We start from the raw sequence: 21,268 nt of genomic DNA, 5'->3' as shown, positions 1-21,268 counted from the left end.
CTGGAGCATCTCTGGGTTCCAGTCCTGGTGTCATTTCTTATTACAGCTTCCTGATAATGCACACCCTGGGAGGCAGTAGGTGATGGCTCAAGTGATTGAATCTTTGCCACCACATTGAGACCCAGATTGAGTTCTTAGTTCCCAGCTTCAGCCTGGCCCAAGACTAACTATTGCAATTCAGGAGTCAAACAGAAATCCTCTCTCTCTCTCTCTCTTTCTCTCTCTCTCTCTCTCTCAAATAAAAACAGGGAAAATTATTTTAAGAGCCCATGTACAGAACCTCTTTGGGGAGGAAGTGAAATGTACACTGAGCTTTCATTGTGTCAACAAAGGAACAGAGTGGGAAGTTCATGCAGAAATGTCCCAGAAGGAAGGAAGCTACAGGATGACCAGTCAGGACATCAAAGAGGGGAGTAAAGGAAAGGGATGCAGTGTTTGCCAAAAGCTTAATCTAGGATCCATAAAAACACCGTTCATGTCCAGACTGACAAACTCCTGCTTCTGTAGGTGAAGTTTTATTGAAATAGAGTCATGGCCATCCATTTCCATATTGTCTGTGGCCACTTTCACTGGAAGGGCAGAGTAGAAAAGGCATAGTAGAGACCGAAAGTCTTGAAAAGTGGAAGATACTTGCTATGTGGCCCTTGACAGAAAACATTCACAGCCTTCTATTTTAGATCCACCATTTCAAAGATCACATGTCAACTTTGCTACCTGATCTTTGGATTTTGAGAACATAAGTCCATGGTAAAAATCAGGTAGAAAGGTGGAGTGGATAAATGGATGTGTCAACAATAGGGAGATCAAGATCCAGGGATCTACACAGACAGATGAGCAGACCTGGCTTTAAGAATCTGTATTAACTTTTATGAGTATAAGAAATTGAATAATATGATCTAGAATTTATGGTTTTTATGGACATCAGATCTTGATATGAGGCTAAAAGATGTATCTAGTTTTAAAATTTAGCTTATTTCAAAGATATTAAATCTTGGTGCCGGAGCTGTGGCACAGCGGGTTAATGCCCTGGCATGAAGCGCCGACATCCCATATGGGTGCCAGTTCAAGACCTGGCTGCTCCACTTCCGATCCATCTCTCTGCTATGGCCTGGGAAAGCAGTAGAAGATGGCCCAAGTCCTTGGGCCCCTGCACCCACATGGAAGATCTGGAAGAAGCTCCTGTCTCCTGGCTTCGGATTGGCACAGTTCTGGCTGTTACAGCCAATTGGGGAGTGAACCATCGGTTGGAAGACCTCTCTCTCTTCCTCTCCTCTCTCTGTGTAACTCTGTCTTTCAAATAAATAAATAAATAAATCTTTTTTAAAAAAAACTAAAGTGTTATTTGAAAAAGTAGCTTTAAAAAGATATAAATCTTAAAATGCTGTAGACCCTTGGAAAACCCAGTAATGGTAGCTCTAGAATAACACAACTCTGAGGAAACATCCATGATTTGGGACTTTATTAAACCATAGAACGTACATGGCACATCTTCCTGAAGTATCTATTTTACTAGAGAAGTGTGGCAAAGCCTTACTTTTATACTGAAACATATAGGGGTACAACAATGAGTAAAATATAAAGTTGCATGAACTTTGAACTTAAAACAGAAGACTTCCAGTGAAGTCTGAGCTATTCCCCCAGATCCTATCAGCCCTCCTGTCCAGGATAAGAGTGAACTATAATTTCTGTAAATCTCCTCTTTGGACCCTTTCCTCATAAGGTTATGCTTTCACCACTCACCTCCACTATAGCCAGAGTCCCACCTCTGAGCTTTACTTTCATCTTGTGCCCCAAGGAGTTAAGAGCAGACACAAGATCCAGTCTAACAAAACACACTGCTGCTTTTGAAGTGCATCCTATTAGAGGTTTTGGTGTATCATCCAGAGATAAGCTTGAATGTGCTTGCATGCAAAGCCTCATGTGGAAATTTCCACATGGGGAAAATCTTACCTGCCTTGAGGGACTGTTACATTCCTTTCTGAGCCTAAAATGTGTGATGAACATTAACATGCTGGTACACATCACATTACATGTGACCTTACAAGTCAACACAAGCACAACCCACTCTTCTCATTTTCCCCTTTGTTGCCTGATGCCTAAATGCCTCTAATGACCCTGACAACCCATAGTACCTTAAGTACCTTACTCCAGGTACTTAGTAGACTGTGTTGACACTGAGGGATACTCACCCAATACCTACCCCAATTTTATTAAGGTATCCACCCCAGTATTGGCCTTAGATCCTGATTAGTCTAACAGTACCTGTAACTCTCCTGACTGCTAATTTCTCAAGTGGAGGGCAAGGGACCTAAGTAGGTGACATCAATATTCTTGGGGAAGGGATTTCTCTCCCCTTCCAGGGTACCCAATCCTTCCTTCTTCTCTTTTCTTCTTTTTCCTCTCTCTTTCCTCTTCCTCCTCCTCCTACACCCCCCTTTTCTCTTCCTTTGTCTGCCTCTCTCTCCCTCCCTCTCTCCCTCTCTCTCAAAATGACCATGGAAGAATGAACTTACAAGGAGCCAACTAGGTGAGTGCGTGCACACACACACACACATGCTGTTACATACAAGAAAGGAAAACAAAAGAATCACAGAAAAGAGGCCCAGAACCCACTTTAGTTTTGACCTTTCCAGCCAATGAGTTAATATTTTTTGTTGTTTAACCACATTGAGTTGGAGTTTTCGTTATGGCCATCAGGACTTTCACTGGAACAAAAACTCCTAATAAACATCTCTCATGTACGCTAATGCCATTAAAATTTCCTAAAAAACTACCTTAAGGGAAGTACTCTGTCACAGTAGGCTAAACCTCCACCTGAGAGACCAACATCCTATATGGGCACCAGTTCATGTCCCAGCTGCTCCTCTTCCAATCCAGCTCTCTGCTTATGGCCTGGGAAAGCAGTAGAAGATGGTTCAAGTGCTTGGGCCCCTCTACCTGTGTGGGAGACCCAGAAGAAGCTCTTGGCTCTGGCTTTGGATTGGTCAAGCTCCAGCCATTGTGGCCATTTGGGGAGTGAACCAGCTGATGAAAAACATTTCTTTCTCTCCCTCTATCTGTAACTCTACCTCTTAAATAAACAAAATCTTTAAAAAAAAATCTTCTGCATATCATATCATATCCCCTGAGACAGACATTTTTGCGGACCGTGCTTCCATCATAACCAATTCTTCATTCCTATCCCCAGTTTGTCTGAACCAGCCCAAAGCTCCCAAAAGACTGATATTGGAGAATACAAGTACATGCATGCTGGTGTATGCGCCAGAAGAAATGAAAATCACCCCTTATCTAAACTAAAAATATTTCATTTGTTGGTCTTGTTTGGGTGCTAAAAATTGTTAGACTGGGGCCAGTACTGTGGCCCAGCGGGTTAACGCCCTGGCCTGAGCGCCAGCATCCCATATGGACACCAGTTTGAGACCTGGCTGCTCCACTTCCGATCCAGCTCTCTGCTATGGCCTTGGAAAGCAGTGGAAGATGGCCCAAGTCCTTGGGCCCCTGCACTCACGTGGGAGACTTGGAAGAAGCTCCTGACTCCTGGCTTCAGAACAGTGCAACTCCGGCCATAGCGAACCAGCCGATGGAAGACCTCTCTTTCTCTCTCTCTCTCTCTCTGCCTCTCCTCTCTGTGTAACTCTGACTTTCAAATACATGAATAAATCTTAAAAAAATTGTTGTTGGATCAAATGAATGAATGTTTCTGTAATAGGAGCATTTTAAGGACTCAGTGGTCATGAGGAGGCAGTTAGCACTTTGGTGTTTCCATCTTCATACAGCGGTGGGATGAACCTGCTGCTATTCAGTTCTCTTCCATGTGCGCAGACAGGAGGACCTCGTCACAAGCCACCCAGGAGGAAGCCAGTGTGCCAGGGATGGGACACGGGCTTACAGACTGAAAGAAAAGAGGAAAGGGACTAGAAGCAGGGTTATTTTCACCTGAAAAAGGACACATTCTAAGATCAGAGCATCAGTGTGAGAAAGCTGTGCTCAGGGGACCACAGGAAGGAAAAGGAGGGAAAATCGATTCCAGGGACGTCCTTTGATGAGGAGCATTGGGAGCTTCTGGGAGTGCAGTCCCTGAGATCAAAGCAGAGGCCTGAAGAAGGGCCGAGTCTCCATGAAAGGCAGCTGCATTGTCAGGGATTAAGAGCTGGACTGAGATTCAGAATGTGTGGATATAAATTCTGAGTTTACCACTTAGTTGCCCTGTGATCTTAGACAAGTGTCCTTAGCTAAGCCTTTAATAAGTCTTCGTTTCCTAATCTATAGAAGTCATGGTGGGGTTTGAACAATACGCATGAACTGTCTTTGTGATTAAGTCACAATCCGCAAATGTTAGCAGGTCCAGTGCAGAAGCAGCCAAGACAGTGACCCGGATTTGGCCCCTGGGTCAAGACTGTGGGTCCCTCTGTTAGTCTCTAATCCCTCCAATGTACCCTCCAACTGTCCCTCTCAGGTCTCACTAGTTGACCTTCACAGCCTCATCTCTGTGTTCCCTCTGTCTTTCTTGATTTTAATTTCTGTCACATTTCACTTAGTCTCTTTCTTATTTATGAATAAGTGCTCTCTCCTGAGCTCCCCATGGGCAGCAAGATGAGGCCCAGGCCCAAGTTTCACTCACAGATGTCACCACAATGGTTCTTGTGATGACTTTGGACGATGGTAAGGCCCTAAGAGTGGTGTCTACTTTTGTTGGTTTTCAGAACCTACCTAGAGAGAATATTGCACTTCAACTTCACTTGAGGGGGTTGAATGTTATTACAAAGACAATCAGGGGAGATAGGAGTCAGAAACAATAGGAACACATCCATGTGTGAGACCCTAGTGGGTAAATGCCCAAAGAATAAATTTATTCAAAGGAAGCCCTTAGTTGCTTGAGTTACCACATAGTCACATTTCTCACACTAAATACTGCCCTAAAAATCTACTTTGTCTCCCACTGAGATCAAAAGGTCTTGGAAAGGCAGAAAATCAAGTGATTTTGTCATCAGAGATGGCTTACATCATTCTTCTACCACTCACAAGCTCTTGAAAATTATTTGACATCTGTGAGTTTGTTTTCTTACCTGTAAAATGGGGATACCAAAAACATCTCCTTCCTAGAGTTCTCGTGAGGATTAAGTGAAATGGAGCACGTAGAGATCTTGGTACAGAGCTGATTGAGAGAACACACACAGTGCCTGTCAGGGAGCTACCATCACCAGCATTGCTATGTCTGGAGCTACTGATGGTGCCAGGCAAGAGGCTTTGTTAGGAGCCTTTGATGAGCACTTTGGCATCTTCAACCCTGCCATCCAGTTTCCTGGGCAGGTTCTCCCAGCAGTCACTGATTATTCACCCTCACTTCTATGATAATGATATTGAATTTACCCACTACTGCCAGCCTCCTCCTGCTGGGGTCAGCCGTGGAATTAATTAATGACTCAAGCAGACAATTTCTCTATCTCATAGGAGCCTCCTGAATGGAAATTTGAATAAAGGTGAGATCTTCAGGCCCAAGGTTGACAGCCACTGATCCCTTTTTCAGATCTTGTTTTCTTAGGGCTACTTCTGCATATTTGTTGCCTTTTTGATCAAATTACCAGCACATTGAGGGTAGCACTTACCCAGCAATTTTCCTCTCCAAAGCAATGTAGAAGTCCCAAGTCCATCTGTCTGTTCAGAGAATATTCCATCTTTAATAAAAACAAGTTTCAGGCACCAACTTCAAAAGCTGATGCAGGCAAAACTCCTCCCGGGAAGCAGGTGCACCCCATGCATATTAATGTGTAAAAATCAGAACTGGGAGGCAGGGAGGAGACTTCAAAGGCTCGGGATGTGCTGTCAGAAGATAAAGATTCCCTTTGGAGATCCTGACTTTGGGCAAGTGATTCAACCTCTGAGTCTCAGTTGCCTGATGTGTGAAATGGGGATGATAAATATGCCTCATTTATATCACAGTTTGTTGGGAGGATTAAGTGAGATATTAGCTGGGAAAATGATTTATTATAATATGTGGGTGATAAGCATTCATCATTACTTCCGAAAGGGATCATTTTTATCCAAATATTGGCCCTTGTCAATAAACCCAGAGGTGTGTCTCTTCCACTTCTCAACCAAAATGTTTCCAAGGTCCCTGCTGCTTCAAAGAAAAAGGAGAAGGGAAAACTGTGTCATTGCACATTTACTAAGCAGAACTCATAATTGACTTTGATCACAGACTGAATTCTGCACTATGCTGAAGAACTTACATAATCCTCAGAGCAGCTCCAGGAGACAGGCCATATTATCATCTCCATGTTACAGATGAGGGAGCTGAGGCACGAACGGGTTTAATGCCTTGCCTGTGTTTATTCAGTTAGGAGAGGAAGAGCCAATTTTCTTAACCAACAGTTCTCAATATCTGATCCAGGAATCACCAGGGATATTTCAGGGAAGTAAGTGAGACCAACACTATTTTCATCATAATACTAAATCGTTATTTGCCTTTTTTCCCTCTCATTCTCTAACAAGCATACCCTGAGGTTATCCAGAGCCTAAATGACATGTGATATTGCAACAGACTGAACAAAGAAGAAACACATAGGAAAATCCTCCTGTCTTCATTTACCTTATTACTTGCTGTAGGGGGCAGGCATTGGGCACCTTGGTTAACATGCCTCTTGGGGGTGCCCACATTCCACATGGCAGTACCTAGGTATGAATCCCAGCTCCACTCCTGATCCCAAGCTTCCTGTTAATGTGCACCCTGGGAGACAACAGGTGATGTCTTAAACACTTGAGTCCTTGTCACCCATGAGGAGACCCAGACTGGCTTTTGGGCTCCTGGATTTGGCCTGGCCCAGGCCCAACAGTCATGGGTATTTGGGCAGTGAACAAGTAGATGCGAGAGTTCTGTCTGTCTGTCTCTCTACATTTTAAATAAATAAATAAAATAAAAATTTTAAGCATTACTTATTTTATCATGCAGTGCATTTGACTGTTATTTTTAATGGATTAATACTTTCTTAAATTCCACTTTAATTTTTAATATGGCAAAGTATCAAAATATCCAGAATTGTAATAACTGTAAACAGAAGTTCTTTGAGGTTCTCAAAATGGTTTAAGGGCTTAAAGTGACCTTGACAGTTAAATGTTCAACAGTGACTGCCCTAAGCTACATGCAGCAGCTATATTACTACTGCTAATCTTTCATGAACAAACTAGAAATAAGGAGAAATAGAGTTAGCATCACAATAATAAACTAAAAATGATAATATAGATGACTAATTATTAATCCTTACAACAGCTGTATTATTATGTCCAAGTTTTTGATAAAGAAATTGCAGTTTAAAGAAGTTTAGTGAGTTATTCAAGTCACAGCTCATAATAAAAGGTTTCAATAAATAAGAATAATGAGGCCTAGAAGTGACTCATAGTCTAATTTTTTCAATTTATTGTTACTCTCCTACACTTAAATGCTGCCAGACAATTCTACTGGTATAAAACTCAGCAACTAAATTATATATTTAAAAGACCACAGAAACTAGAGTTCACAAAATTCTTTTTCTATATAATTATTTATTTACTGGAGACATAGAGTTACAGACAGACAGAGGGAGAGACAGAGAGAGAGGTCCTCTATTTACTGGTTCACTCCCCAAACAGCCGCAATTGCCGGAGCTTTGTCAGGAACAAGAACTTCTTCCTGGTCTCCCACATGGGTGCTGGGGCCCAGGCACTCAGGACATCCTCTACTACCTCCCCAGACCATAGCAGAGAGCTGAATCAAAAGAGGAGCAGCCAGGACTAGAACTGGTGCCATGTGGGAGGCCAGCGCTGCAGGCGGAGGATTAACCTACTTCATCACAGCACCAGCCACTCACAAAATTCTTAAAAGTTGCTTTTAAGGTCAAAAGATGCAGGGGATTAAGCCACCACCTGCAGTGCCAGAATCCCATATAAACAAACATTTGTTTTAGTCCTGGCTCCTCCATTTCTCATTCAGCTCCCTGCTAATGCACCTGGGAAGGCAGGAGAAGAAGGCCCAAGTGCTTGGGCCCCTGCCACAAAACTTGGAAACCTAACCAGATAGAGTTCCGGGGTCACAGCTTCAGCCTGGCCCACTCCTGGCTGATGTGGCCATTTGGTGAGTAAACCAGTAGATGGCAAATCGCTTTCTCTCTCTAACTCTGACTTTCAAATAAGTAAGTAAATCTTTTTTAAAAAAATTTCTTTTAAATCACTTCTTTTAGGATCTACATTGTGTTAAAGATCTACATTGTTTCTGACTGCCCTAACAGAGGGTCCCACCAAATTCCCTACAAAATGAAGATCAGATGCCATCCCCACGGTGAACCTGATGTTTTGCCACTGCAGAATATAGGCAACACTGTCCCTTCCCCACCATCCATCCCCTGCACTCGAAGTTCCAATTCTTCTAGGAGTCCAAGGGTATTTGTCACTGGTCATGATAATTTTGCTCAACTTGATGAATGGCTAGTCCTGAGGAAGTCAGGTGACCCAGTCCCAGCAGATACGTGGAAAGCCACTCAGTTGGACTTTCAAGAAGCCACTAATTTCAGTGGGAGAAAAAGTAGATTTGAGCTATAATGTTTTTCCTACTTGCAATACAACAAATACCTAGAGGTTTGAAGTTTTCTTGAAACAATGAGGACACTATGGGAAGAAAAAGAAGAAAAGGATTTATAGTATCTTCATACTGTAGAATCAGAACCAGCAAGTGAGACAAATAAAACTCCTATTTCTTTAATTACCTTCATTTTGTTACTTGAAGCTCAGTGTACTGCCAAATGATAAAAAAGGTTTTCCAGAAACTACAGGAATATTTCCACATACAGCAGAAATATCTTTGCCAAAAATAGATCCAGACATGACAGATGTTAGAATTAGAAGACAACACTTTGAAGTAGCTAATATAAACATGTTCATGGACTTACAAGAAAATATTAAAATGACATGGAGAGAAATTAAAATGAATTAAGAAAAACTAAAGTACAATGCTGAAATAAACATAGAAGTGCAGATGTCTCTTTGACATATTGATTTTATTTTCTTTGGATATGTACATAGTATCAGGATTGCTGATTCCTACGGCAGTCCTATTTCTAACTCTTTCAGGAACCTCCATACTGTTCTCCATAATGGCTGTACTAATTTACATTAGCACCAATTCCCCCACATTTTTGACCTCAAAAATGTAAATTTTATGAGTCAATTTGAAAAATTAATATGCATATTTTAAAAAGATGAAGAAAATGTTGGTGTTTGCCCTAGTGATTAGGATGATGGTTATGCCTGCATCCCTTATTAGAATACCTGGGTTTGATTTCTGCCTCTGGCTCCTGACTCCAGCTTCCTAATGATGCAAAGACCCTGGGAGATGGTGGTGATGGTGCAAGAAATTGTGTCCCTGATACCCATGTGAATGACATGAATTGAGTTCCTGGCTTCTGACTACAACCTGGCCCAGCCCTAACTGTTGTAGGCATTTGGGGAGTGAACTAGAGGATAGGGGCTCTCTCTGTCTCTGTATCTCTCTGTCTCTCAAATAAATAAAATGAATAAATAAATAAACAATTAAAAAAAGAACAAAAGGAGCCTTCTATAACTGGATAAAAACAATATTGGAAATAAAAAATGTACTGCATATTAGATTTTTTTCTGAAAATTAGTTACAGGAACTACCCATATTTAACCACAACCACATATTTAATACAACCAGAGTATAAAAAATGGAGAGGGAAGAGAAGAACGTTTAAAGAAATGACTGAAGCTGAATTCAAACCTGATTTAAAAAAAAATAAGTACAGTCAGTCAAAAAGATCAAGGAGTATGTGGCAAAATAAAAACAAAGAAGACCATACCAAGGATATGATAATCAAACTGCTAAAAAATAGTGATAAAGAGAAAAATCCTAAAAGAAGCTATAAGCAAAACTGCCACATTATTTTCAGAAAAACAAAGTTGAAACTGACTAATAATTTAATATCATAAGCAATGCAAGACAAAAAACAATAAAATATTTTAACGTGCTGGAAGAATAAAATATATTATTCTATATCTAGTGAAAATATCTTTGAAAAATAAAGAGTGATACACAGCAGACTCATAGAATGGCAGATGTCCTAAATAGCACTCTGGCCTCAGAATCAGCCCTTAAGACGTTCGGATCTGGCTGAAGAGCCCATGAGAGTATTTTAGGCATGGAAAGCCAAGACACTCTGGGGGAAAAAAAAAAGAAGACCTAAATGAAAGATCTCTGTGAATGAGATCCCAGAGGAAAGAACGGGCCATCAAAGAAGGAGGTACCTTTTTCTGAAGGGAGGAGAGAACTTCCACTTTGACTATGACCCTGTCGGAATAAGATTGAAGTCGGTGAACTCAAAAGGCTTCCATAGCCTTGCCAACTCATGACAAGAGCCTAGGGTGATTACTGATGCCATAAACAAGAGTGTCAAATTGTTAAGTCAACAACAGGAGTCACTGTGTACTTACTCCTCATGTGGGATCTGTCCTTAATGTGTTGTCCAATGTGAAGTAATGCTATAACTAGGACTGAAACAGTATTTTACACTTTGTGTTTCTGTTTGGGTGCAAACTGATGAAATCTTACTTAATATATGCTAAATCGATCTTCTGTATATAAAGATAATTGAAAATGAATCTTGCTGTGAATGGAATGGGAGAGGGAGCAGGAGATGGGAGGTGTGCGAGTGGGAGGGAAATTATGGGGGGGGAAAGCCATTGTAATCCATAAACTGTACTTTGGAAATTTATATTTACTAAATAAAAAAAGCAATACACAGGAAAAAAAAGAAAAATAAAGAGTGATTGAAAATGTTTTCAGATAAGCAAAAATTTTTTAAAAAAACTATTATGAGATATCCATAATATACTAAAGGAAGTTATTCAAATAAAATAAAAGTGATACCAAATGTTAACATGGGTTTACTCAAAAAGAAAATTGAGAGAGTTTAAATTATAAATGTCTGTATAAAGGAAAAAAAGTTTTTCCTTGAATTTCAAATCCTTGAAAACAAATAGTATGAATGATGCATCACAGAGTTTATAATATGCATTTTAATAGTAGTATATCCTGGGAGTGAACAGAAGTAGACTGTTACAAAAAATCTTAAAATCATAAAAGAATATATACAACAGAAATACTCATACTAGGGAAACTGGAGTGAGTAAATTAATAACATACAAAAAGTTCAGGAAAAGGAATTGGACAGTCCTTGTGATAAAGAGGGACATTTCGTAATAACAAAAGTCTCAATTTATCAAGACCAAAAAATCCTAAATGCACAGGCATGTAGTAGAGAGAGCATCAAAATACGTGAAATAAAAGCTGATTGAACTGAAGGGAGAAATGGGCAGATTATCAATTATAGCTGGAAATTTCTTCTGGTAGTTGAAAAATTAGAATAGGCCCATAGAAGACTTAACATTTCCCTTCACCTTGATCTAATTGACAGGTACACAAGCAACAAATGCAAGCAACAAATGCAAGCAACAAAACAACAAAATCAAAACAACAAAAGAATATAGTAATTTTCAAGTGCATATGGAAAATTAGCTAAGCTATACAATATGCTAGATATATCTTATTTTTAAAAAACAATATATTTCAAAGGGTAAGAATCATACAATCCATTTTCTGATTACAACTCAAAGGAGCTAAAAATCAAAAAGCAGAAAGATACCAAGAAAAATCCCAAATAAACTGGAAGAAGCAATTCAGTGCAACATAATCCATTTTTCAAGGAAAATTAAAAAATATAGTCAGTCCTTGATATCCATAGGGAATTGGCTTCAGGTCCCCCCTGGATACCAAAATCTATAGATGCTCAAATTGCTTGTATAAAGGGATGCATTTGCTATAACCTGTGCAAATCTTCCTGTACACTTTAAATCATATCTATATTACTTAGGATACCTAACACAATGCAAATGTTACATAAGTAGTTGTTACAGTGTATTGTTTAGGGAAGAATAATGATAAAAATCTGTAAATGGTATAGATGCAATGTACTTTTAAAAATATTTTCAATCATCATGAAGGCAGCACCTGCAAGCACCTGCATATACAGAGGGAACTGATTTCACAATGAATTAAACAGCCTGCATCAAAACTTATGGGATACAAATAAAGCCATACTTAGAGGAAATTTTATAACCGTAAATGCTCCCCCTGACAATTTTTAATGTTCAAAATCAATTATCTTAGCTTCTATCTCAAGAAGCTAGAAAAATAAGAACTAAAATCCAAAGTACAAAAAAGAAGTAATAAAAGGTATAAATCAATGAAATAAAAAGCACACAAACAATAAAGAGAAATCAATGAAACCAGAAGTTGGTTGTTTTTTAAAAGATCAATATAAAGGATAAAACTCTAGCTAGATTGATCAAGAAAAAAAGACCAAAATATCAAAATAAAATATCACTGCATATTCTCTGGAAACTAAAACACACAGTATCATAATCTTATTAGTGACAAATACAACAAATTTGACATTGTGGTTGAAACAAATTCATCAAAAGACCACACCCAACAAGAAGTTTACCAAACCTGACACAAGAATAAAAACAAAATCAAAATAACTAAATATCTCTTAAAGGCTATAAGTTTTAATTAAAACCATTGGGTAAGGATGTCCTCCAGATTCAGACAACATCACTAGTGAATTCTATCGAGCATTTTGAAAATACTACCACTCTAACTCCAACACTTTCGACAAATAGAGCAAAAGGGATTACATTTCAACTCGTCTATTTTTTTTAATTTTTTTTAACTTTTATTTAATGAATATAAATTTCCAAAGTACAGCTTATGGATTACAATGGTTCCCCCCCCATAACTTCCCTTCCACCCACAACCCTCCCATTTCCCGCTCCCTCTCCCCTTCCATTTACATCAAGATTCATTTTCAATTATCTTTATATACAGAATATCAGTTTAGCATACATTAAGTAAAGATTTCAACAGTTTGCACCCACATAGAAACACAAAGTGAAAAATACTGTTTGAGTACTAGTTATAGCATTAAATCACAATGTACAACACATTAAGGACAGAGATCCTACATGAGGAGTAAGTGCACAGTGACTCCTGTTGTTGACTTAACAAATTGACACTCTTGTTTATGGCATCAGTAATCACCCTAGGCTCTTGTCATGAGTTGGCAAGGCTATGGAAGCCTTTTGAGTTCACCGACCAATTTCTGTTCACAATTGATCATAATGATAGGACTAAGAGTCAAAGGGATCACATAAACAAGACTAGTGTCTGCAAATACTAACCGATAGAATAAAAAAGGGAGAGAACGATCCAACATGGGAAGCGAGATACACAGCAGACTCATAGAATGGCAGATGTCCTAAACAGCACTCTGGCCTCAGAATCAGCCCTTAAGGCATGCGGATCCAGCTGAAAAGCCCATGAGAGTATTTCAGGCATGGAAAGCCAAGACACTGTTAAAAAAAAAAAAAAAATGACCTAAATGAAAGATCTCGGTGAGTGAGAACCCAGTGGAAAGAACAAGTCATCAAAGAAGGAGGTACCTTTCTCTGAAGGGAGGAGAGAACTTCCAATTCATCTATTGAGGGGAGCGTTACTCTGAGAAAACTGCTGTTTCATAAACAGAGATGCAGCAATCCTTTATAAAATGTGTGCAAATGAGATATCACAAGAATCTCAAAGCGTAATCCAAATAAACAAGGACAAAGAAAGTTAGAAAATACAGTCACCCTTTGGTCTCTACAGAGGATTGGTTCCTGGGCCCCCTCACATACCAAATTCTGTGAATACTCAAGTCCCTTACATAAAATGGCACAGCTGTTTGCCTACAACTTATGCACATCCTTCTGTAATACTTTAAATCATTTCTGGAACACTTACAATGTCTTGCACAACATAAAGTCTGTGTAAATAGTTGTTATATTGTGTTATTTAGGGAGGAAAGACCAAAAACTCTGTGTATAGTCAATATAGATTCTAACAACATACAAAAAGAATTTTACAACATGATTTATCCAAGAAATTAAAAAATGGCTCAGTATAAGAAAATCAATCAACATAATTTGCCCTATTAATGAACAAGAATGAAAGCCACATGGCCATTTCAATAAAGTGGGAGTTGACAAAATCCAACATTCTTTCATGATTGAAAATAAAAGCTCTCAGGGGGCCAGCACTGTGTACATTGACTTGAGCTGCCACCTGCAGCACCAGCATCCCATACTGTCGCTCCCCCTCTTTGCGGAGGAACGACACTGGACCCTGTGCTGTTCTTTTGTCTGCTCGGCCCTTCCCGGGTTTGCTGCTGGTCCTTCCCAGGTTGGCTGCCGATCCTTCCACCTCCGTGGAAGGGCGATTCCCCCTGCCACTTTCCCCACTTCCGCAGGGGAGCGGCACAGCACCGGCCGGCTCTCTCGGGGGCTGCTCAGATGTTATCCGGATGTTCCCCTTAGATGTTCCTGGTGCATGTTGTCTCTCTCCTCCTTTATAGTCCTCTTCCACCAATCCCAACTCTGCTACCCACACGCCAAGCACGCTGCTCTCCTCCAATCAGGAGCAGGTCCTGCAGTTTATTGGTTGAACTGGAGGCAGCTGCGTAGAAGCTGTTTACTCCTCTCCCAGCGCCATATTGTGGGAGAGCAGATGCATAGAATAAGTCTTAATTCGAGTAACTTAGTCTAGTCCAAGTTGCTCCCCACACCATATGAGTCCTAACTGCTCCACTTTTGATCCAGCTCCCTGCTGATGTGCCTGGGAAAGCATTGGAGGACCACCCAAGTGCTTGGGCCCCTGTACCCACATGGGAGACCTGGAAGAAGTTCCTGGCTTCTAGCGTCAGCCGTTGTAGCCATTTCGGGAATGAACCAGTGGATGGAAGATTTCTCTCTCACTCTCTCTCTCTCTGTGTGTAATTATGACTTATAAATAAATAAAATAAATATTAAAGTCGAAATATTATTTTTTTGACAGGCAAAGTGGACAGTGAGAGAGAGAGACAGAGAGAAAGGTTTTCCTTTTGCCATTGGTTCACCCTCCAATGGCCGCTGCGGCCGGTGCACCGCACCTATACGAAGGTAGGAGCCAGGTACTTATCCTGGTCTCCTATGGGGTGCAGGGCCCAAGGACTTGGGCCATCGTCCACTGCACTCCCTGGCCACAGCAGAGAGCTGGCCTGGAAGAGGGGCAACCAGGACAGAATCCGGTGCCCCGACCAGGACTAGAACCCAGTGTGCCGGCGCTGCAAGGCAGAGGATTAGCCTACTGAGCCACGGCGCCGGCCAGGAAAGATTATTTTTTAAAAAAGGAAAGAAAAGAGCTCAACAAACAAAGAATAAAAAGAAATGATATCAACCTGATCAAAGGCATCCATGAAAAACACACATCATCTAACATCACACTGAATAGTGAGACTTAGGGCCCTTTCCTACAAGAACAGGAATAACACACGTGTGTTCAGTTCTCCCACTTTCATTTTAGCATTGTCCTGAGGCACTACCAGAAAAATTAAGCAAGAACAGAAATAAAAGATATCCAGAATAAAAAAGAAATAAAACTATCTCTCTTCACAGATGACATCATTGTGTATAGAGAAAATCATAAGAAATCCATAAAGAAACTATTTGAACTAATGAGTTCAGCATGGTTGCATAATATAAAGCCATTTATTAACAAAGCCTGGGATGGCTAGAAATATTGTCTCACCTTAGGAAAACTATCCAACCTCATGGTGTCTCTGCGTCTTCATCAGTAAAATGAGACTTTACCTGCTTCCCTGGCTTAGGTGGGAGCAACAAGATGATACATGCAGAAGTTCCTGATTCAGTGCCTGATTTATCATAAATTCCCAAAACCTTTAAATCCTCCTTACATTTATCATCAGGCTCATTGCTTTGCCTATTTAAGATGAGGATTAATATTAGCACTTTTATGATATGCAACAGACTAGAATAGCTCGGTTATCTCACATTTATACATCAAGATAAAATAAACTAATCTAAAATAGTCCATCACTGAATATCTAGCTGAACTAGATGAGAGTGGATATTGCATTTTAAGTCTTATCCTCTTTCCTGTCCCCACCTCCACGTGGTCCTCACCACACTCCACTAAAGAATCCAATTAAACATCCTCAGCCCCAAAGTTTGAGGATAACAAGGTGAAGGAAGAAGGACAAACATAAAGGAAAAAGGAATTTTAAGCTCTACAACCTGCTCCCATTAATGGCACTCACTGTACTCTAATACCCAGGAGAACAGAGCTGCTGCCATCAATTAGGTTTCCTCTTCTCCAAGAAAAAAGGAAGAAAACGAATGACCGAATGGAGGGAAGGGGGGAGGTTGGGTAAAGGAAGAAGGAAAAGGAGGGAACCAAGGGAGAAAACCTGATTTTAAAAGAGAAACCTTGGGCCTGCACTGTGGCACAGTGGGCTAAGCCTCTGCCTGTGGCACTGACATCCCATAAGGGCACCAGTTCATGGCCCAGGTGTTCCTCTTCCAATCCAGCTCCCTGCTATGGCCTGGGAAAGCAGCAGAAGATGGTCCAAGTGCTTGGGCTCCTGCACCCACATGGGAGACCTGGAAGAAACTCTTGGCTTCTGGCCCAGCCATGGCCATTGCAGCCATTTGGGGAGTGGATGGAAGACCTTTCTCTCTGTCTCTCTTTCTCTCTGACTGTAACTCTGCCTGTCAAATAAATTGTAAATAATAAAGTAAAAAATAAAAGAAACCTCCACAACATGGGTCAAAAAGAAAATGGAGCTTGGGGCCGGCACAGTGGGTTAATGCCTTGGTCTGAAGCACTGGCATCCCATATGGGCACCGGTTCGAGACCTGGCTGCTCCACTTTCAATCTAGCTCTCTGCTATGGCCTGGGAAAGCAGTAGAAGATGTCCCAAGGCTTTGGGCCTCTGCACCCAAGTGGGAGACCCAAAAGAATCTTCTGGCTTCTGGCTTTGGATCAGCGCAGCTCCGGCCGTTGTGGCCAATTGGGGAGTGAACTGGCGGATGGAAGACTCCCCACCCCCGCCTCTCCTCTCTCTGTAACTCTGACTTTCAAATAAATAAATAAATCTTAAAAAAAAAGAAAGAAAATGGAGCTTAAACTCACACAAAAGGACCAGAAGCACAGGTACAGTATGGCATTATTGGAGAAACCGAGAAGAATGATATCAAGGGTCTCTTCCCTCTGTTTTCCTCCAAGCCCTAGGTTCTCTTTCTATTTTTTTTTTATTTAGTAAATACAAATTTCCAAAGTACAGCTTATGGATTACAATGGCTTCCCCCCCCCATAATTTCCCTTCCACTCGCACCCCTCCCATCTCCCACTCCCTCTCCCATTCCATTCACATCAAGATTCATTTTCAATTATCTTTATATACAGAAGATCGATTTAGTATATATTAAGTAAAGGTTTCATCAGTTTGCACCCACACAGAAGCACAAAGTGTAAAATACTGTTTCAGTACTAGTTATAGCATTACTTCACATTGGACTCCCACATGAGAAGTAAGTACACAGTGACTCCTGTTGTTGACTTAACAATTTGACGCTCTTGTTTATGGTGTCAGTAATCTCCCTAGGCTCTAGTCCTAAATAGCACTCTGGCCTCAGAATCAGCCCTTAAGGCATTCAGATAAGGTTCTCTTTCATCTGCATCACCCACTAACATCTAAAGGATCACACAGGATTAGAAGACAGAGGCACAGGAAAGAACAGAGCAGCCTGAGCTATCCTCAACTTAAAGTCTCATATTGAAGGGTCTCAGCTACCTCACTGATCTCATACGACCAACCCAACTCTCAGAGAGATTTGGGACCAAAACTCAAACTAATAACAATTGTGTATTTTACTAGGATGCCTCCAGTTACAGGTTCAATTGGATCCTCCTTAAAATATTAATAACCTGACTCCCAGTACCTGTGAAAGTGACCTTATTTGTAAATAAGGTTTTGCAGATGATCAAGTTAAGATGAGACCATTAGGATGGGCCCTAATCCAGTATGACTGATACCTATATGAAAAAGAGAAATTGAGACAGATATGGACATTCATGCAGGGAGAACACTTTGTGAAGATAAAGGCAGAAATCAAGGTGCTATTTCCACAAGCTGAGGAATACCACAGATTGTCAGCACACCACCATCAATGAAAAGAAAGGCATGGAGCAAATGCTCTCTCACAGCCCTGAGAAGACACCAACCCTGCTGACACCCCTAATCTCCATTCTGTGAGACCATCAGTTTCTGTTGCTGAAGTCATGCAATGTGGAGTGACTTCTTCCAGAAGCAAGAGGAAAATAATACACATTTTGTGGTTAGCAAGACAAGAATTGTATAAAAATCGCATGCATTGCTCAGAAATTATGGCTGGGTGTCTGAACCCCTTCTTTTGCGGCTTGGGGATGGTGCTGTGGTGGAGTGGGTAAAGCCACCACAGTGCCGGCATCCCATATGGGCATCAGTTGGAGTCTGCTTTTGATATAGATCACTGCTAATGTGCCTGGGAATGTAGCAAAAGATGACCCCGTACCCATTTGGGCCCCTGCACCCACATGGGAGACTCGGAAGAAGCTCCTGGTCCCTGGATTTGTATCAGCCCAGCTCTACAGATGGAATCTCTCTCTCTCTCTCTCTCTCCTTGCCTATTTGTAACTCTGCCTTTCAAATAAATAAATAAATCTTTAAAAAAAATCTTGTGTATGAAGGTAGTTGTGAATGTGCTAAGCATCCAAATCCCGTTTCAGTCACTGTGGCTATGTCTATGTGACAGCAAACACTTGACAGGGAGTAGTCATGTCTAGTGCCATGCATGCTGGTGTTCCACTTTCCTTTGGGTGTTGGCCCTAAATCTTCCTTTCCAGTCTCAGTGGAGGGGCACCACCTCTGCAGCAAGCATCAAGCAGACAGTGGGGTCTACACTGTGGGGGTGCACTGGCTGTTTCACTAATGTAAGAGTCACTGGCCCCCCAACCCCATAGCACAGTCACTTGGGTTCCATACAGATGGCCTCCACTGCCACCTTTCCAAATCTCAAATATTTGCCTCTTGCCCAACTTAGAGGGGATCTCAAGACCCTTCAGTGGAGGCCATGGAGTTCTCACCCTGCCCAGCTGTGTAGACAAACACCATAGTGGGGGTGGGACCAAGACTATTACTGCTACTTGGAAATACCTGCCTCTTGCAGATCCAGCTTTAATCTTCTTTTGACATCCTAGTACTGGCAGATCCTGCAGAAAGTATATATCAGAGTTACTACTGTGAGGAGACAAAATAATGAGAACAGTTCTACCAAAGATAATGAAATATCACATAATGTCTGCATTTTACCATTGAGTTAAATGCATCCTTAGAAAACTGAATGTAATAAAATCTCAAGACATTTTTGGAAATTATTATGCTTCTAGTAACTTTGTGTGAATTTTTATACAAAGACTGCTCTATGAGTTATATAAAATGTTACAAAAAAGGAAAAAAATAATAATAATATTCTGGGGCCTGGTACTATGGCACAGCAAGCTAAGCTGGCATCCCACATCAGAGTGCCAGTGCAAGCTCCAGCTGCTCCACTTCTGATCCAGTTCCCTACTCATGTGCCTGGAAAAGCAGTTGAGGATGGTCCAAGTGTGTTGGCCCCTGTCACCCATGTGGCATACCTGAATGGATCTCTGAACTCCTGGTTTAAGCCTGGGCCAGCCCTGGCCATTGACCATTTACAGAGTGAACCAGTGGATGGAAGATGGTAGACTTTTCTCTTTCCTTCTCTCTCTCTCTCTCTCCCTCTCTCTCTCTCTATATATATATATATATAATATGTATATAATTTGTGTGTGATATAGATATGTATATATAGAGGGATTTCTCTGCCTTTCACGTAAAGAAATAAATCTTACAAATCAAAAACAGGCCGGCACCGCGGCTCAGTAGGCTAATCCTCCACTTAGTGGCGCCGGCACACCGGGTTCTAGTCCCGGTCGGGGCGCCGGATTCTGTCCTGGTTGCCCCTCTTCCAGGCCAGCTCTCTGCTGTGGCCCGGAAAGGCAGCGAGGATGGCCCAAGTGCTTGGGCCCTGCACCCCATGGGAGACCAGGAGAAGCACCTGGCTCCTGGCTTCGGATCAGCGCGGTGTGCCGGCCGCAGCCCGCCAGCCGTGGCGGCCATTGGAGGGTGAACCAATGGCAAAAGGAAGACCTTTCTCTCTGTCTCTCTCTCTCACTGTCCACTCTGACTGTCAAAAAAAATAATAATAATATTCTGATCCACCTATCTCTCCTCTTTGAACCTGGACCAGCTCCCTCAATCCCCATCCTGAGAGGCATTCACATCTCAGAGAGGGATGTGAACTCCAGTGGTTCAACTCATGTCCTATTCTCTGAGGTCAGCCGGTCCCTAGCTGTCACCTGGGTCCTTCCACTCTCCAGCGTGGTGACTTTGAACAGCCCTTTCTGTCTCTGTTTCTAGTATAGTAGGGCCTGTTTCATGGTTTCTTCAGGATGCACAGCAGTATCTGAGGCACAGCTGGTGCTCATTGAGTGTGTGTTTAACACATGCTTCAACTCTTCTGCACAATCCATTACCAATTCCTTCTCCATGCTCTCATTGCCCTTATCTATGGGCGTAGCCCAGTATCTCAGTTTTAGGATTTCTTCTTGATACTTTTATTTGGAAAAACCTTTATCTTGCCCTTCTGACTTTGAATTGTTACCTACCACACTGTTCCTCCTTACATGGCATTTTGGGGGTTCTGACTTCTCCTATGCCTGGCACCAACCTAAAACACTTCCTCTGGACCTGCCCAGAGTCCCTCTGCGAAGCTTCTAAGGGAGAGATTCTGATGATGCTGATGTACTGCCCAGCCCTACTCAGGGAAGCCTAGCCACCATGGAAAATGCCATCAGAACAGTCATGTAAATACTGTCTGTGGAGGTGGGCCCAGAAAATGGAAAGATGAGTAGATGTGCATGCTGGTAGGTTTGTAGCAAGTGAATTATATAATCCATTTCACTAACTAATCTGAGGTTCAGAACTTCTGACGCTGGTCAGAGCATAACAAGCCTTGGATCAAAGTGTTCCAATTGTCATGCTTTGGCAAGCACATTGCAGAGATGTAATTGTGCATCAGCCTGCTTTGATGAGCCAGAGGCTGCACCTCCCTCGCCAAAGGCCTTGTCAGAGCAGATAACGGACGAACTCCTGTAGACCGGGGCTGTATGAGTCACCTTGGGGAAATCAAGACCCCAGCTGCTGAAAGGAACAATTTCAAAACTGAGAGT

This window comes from Oryctolagus cuniculus, chromosome 2, assembly GCF_051225735.1.
Source record: "Oryctolagus cuniculus isolate XC-2025 breed Fujian yellow rabbit chromosome 2, ASM5122573v1, whole genome shotgun sequence".
In the NCBI taxonomy this organism is placed as follows: Eukaryota; Metazoa; Chordata; class Mammalia; order Lagomorpha; family Leporidae; genus Oryctolagus; species Oryctolagus cuniculus.
Note: the sequence above shows the minus strand (reverse complement) of the source record.